This window comes from Notothenia rossii (genome assembly GCF_949606895.1).
Source record: "Notothenia rossii genome assembly, chromosome: 4".
NCBI lineage: Eukaryota > Metazoa > Chordata > Actinopteri > Perciformes > Nototheniidae > Notothenia > Notothenia rossii.
The window spans coordinates 14,607,471-14,610,127 of record NC_136902.1 but is presented as its reverse complement, the minus strand read 5'-3'; the positions used below and the strand labels follow the sequence as shown (position 1 = coordinate 14,610,127).

Here is a 2,657-nt window from a genome sequence, read left to right as displayed (position 1 = left end):
TCTGTGGTTGTGCCCGGGGGATGTACAAATGCAGCCACGCTGCAGCATTGGCAATATTTGCCATGTGGCAGATCAGCTCCACAGAAGTTGAGTGCCAGTGGAGGAAGCCTGGCACTTCAAAAGTAGTCCAGCCGGTGTCTCAACTCTACCAACAACAAGAGGAGACATACAACCCACTGGCCAGAGACATCGCCACTGAGGAAGTAGACTTGTTCAGGTCTCCACTGAGGGGCGCAGCGTGGCATGGCATGGCTTTTGTCACCTGAGCCAGAGCTGCAGCCTCAACATCAGGCCATTTTCAACGTGCCGGAGCTGGTGAAGGAGCATTGGGGTCGGGGGCTTGAGGCAATTCTTGCCTCAATGCGACTGAGCAGAGACCATTAAGCTGCCATCCAGACAGCCACCGTAGGACAGCGGACAAATCCTCAGTGGCAGTTACACAGGCAGGGCAGGTTGACAGCCAATCATTTTGGTGCTGTGCTGAGGTCGGGACTTTCATCCACTCCATGCGCGTCCCTCATGAAGAGGGTGCTAGGGGGGTACAATTTAGACGGAGTCATGGCTGTCAACTGGGAAGTTGTAAACGAGGTGTGTTTGGCCAGTGTGTTTGGCCTTTTAAGTGTGACACATATGTAGTGATAAATGCTTCACCTGACCACTGTTCCTAAATAAAAAAAGTTTTCTGCATCGTCAGTCATTTTTTCCAAATAATTACCAATATTTCACAAATTCTTCATGTAAACTTAAGAGCACAGCTGTATGTTGAGTGTCAGCTTTGCTTGGTTCATCTTACTGGGTGGGGGGGGGCAGCTACATGGATGTCGGTGCAGTCCACAATCATTTTGCAGTTGAAAGCAGAATGAATTTATTATTGACTCAGAATGAAGCACAACTTCATGTCATACAGTACATTGACTTTATTTGTAATTGTGTAAAAACATATGAGCATTGATTAGCAAGCAGGACCTGCAGGAACAGAGAACGGTGATGGATGGAGCTGGGGAGAGAGAAGAATAAAGAAAACAGATCAACTTTATTATCGGATATTAAAAATTCAATTTCAAAACAAGTTGCCACTCCTACAGTTTTCTAGTGTGTAAAGATGATTTCACATGACCTATGCAAAATATCACACTCAATACATGTGTGTCTCTGGGGGGTGCATTGTGCCTTTGATGTATATAAATAATATACCATAACCAAATACTATCACGTACAGTGGAAATCAGGTTGCCAGAGCAGGTCAGTGTGCATGTTCCTCAGGGTCTCAGCAGTTACAGGTGAGGTAAAGACAATAAAAGAGAAACAGGTCAGTAACAACACTTTAAAGTAACAACACTGAATAATGATCTCTTTTAATAATGTTCTCTCAGTAATCACTCAACTACTGTCTTTCCAACAAACAGATTGACTCACTCTCACTGTCATCACAATGACACATGTCCAGAAGAATGTCACGCAAAGCTCCCTGCCTGCCTGCCTTCCTTCGACTCTCCCTGAACTGCTTCCTTAGCACCCGGTGGAGGGCGCAGCAGGCCACTCTTCAAATGTTTCACGAAATACTTACCATGATGACTACTCTTACTGTTTAACATTTTGGTTTACTTCATGTAATAAAATAATAACTTAATGGTAAGGCTACTAAAAATGACAAGGCTAAGTAATGTAATGCTAACTAACGTGCTCGCTACTCGTCGCTACTAGCTAGGTAGCTAACTTGACTATGTTCCATGCACAACATGTATATTACCTATGATATTACCTGATATGTCTGATCCAGCGACTCCTGGTCCTTTTATAAGACGGGAAGCGATAGAACGAGCAAGTGGTATGATCACTTTTGTGATTACAACATGGTACAAAGCACACAGGCATCTTGTAAAAGTGAATTTATTGGAGCAATCTCTTATATTTATTGGAGGGAATAAATCAGTTATGAAATCTTCTTCTTCGCTTTAATTACGAGTCGCAACCACTTGGAGCATTATCGCCTGTGACATCACATGCGCGACCCAGAATGGGATTTGGGATTTGTAGTCTTTGTAGTCGCGTATTTTTCATAGTCTTATATTTCAACAGTATTACGACAAAATGTGACTTTTTTGACATGGAAATGATTGTTTAAGATTGACAAACATCATATGTGTAGTTCGTGGCACAATTCAAACGGGATCAAAAGATACGTTTTCTCTCTCCATTGAATTCAATGTATAATTTTTCGCTTCCGGGGTCCCATGGACCGGAAGTAGATGGGCGTGACTTCGCCTCTCTATAACATACAATATCCAATATGAAAAAACATTGAAACTTGTTTATTTATTTGTTTTTGGTTCATTTATAGTTATGAGTGTGTCTGGGCTCCTGAATCGGCCTCTCCTGTCTCCCTCCTCTCCCCCCTGCTCCTCTTTGAGGCAACAGCAAAGACTAGTTTTAGCTCTCAACAAGTTTATCTTACCTTTTTTCACCTAGTTAACATTTTGTTTGTATTATTCATGCATATTTTACTAATCACTACCCCCTCAAATGGAAATATGTGTTTACATAAATGGTGACCGAACCGTTTGAGACCCACTGAGATAACTTAAACTAAGTTAACTATCTAAAGACTCAGAGAGTAATTTACCTCACCAGAGCTGTAGTTATCAGCCTCTCAGTCT

The 2,657-nt window shown here is 42.3% G+C and overlaps 1 long non-coding RNA gene across 1 annotated transcript; it reads right to left on the bottom strand.

The window, feature by feature from the left end:
* Window positions 1–899: 899 nt before the first annotated feature.
* Window positions 900–2,270, bottom strand: LOC307037806. Its single transcript, XR_013807782.1, has 2 exons — window positions 1,218–2,270; window positions 900–997 (listed from the first exon to the last, which is right to left on the bottom strand). It is a non-coding gene; the product is annotated as an uncharacterized lncRNA (long non-coding RNA).
* Between the last annotated feature and the right edge of the window lie 387 nt (window positions 2,271–2,657).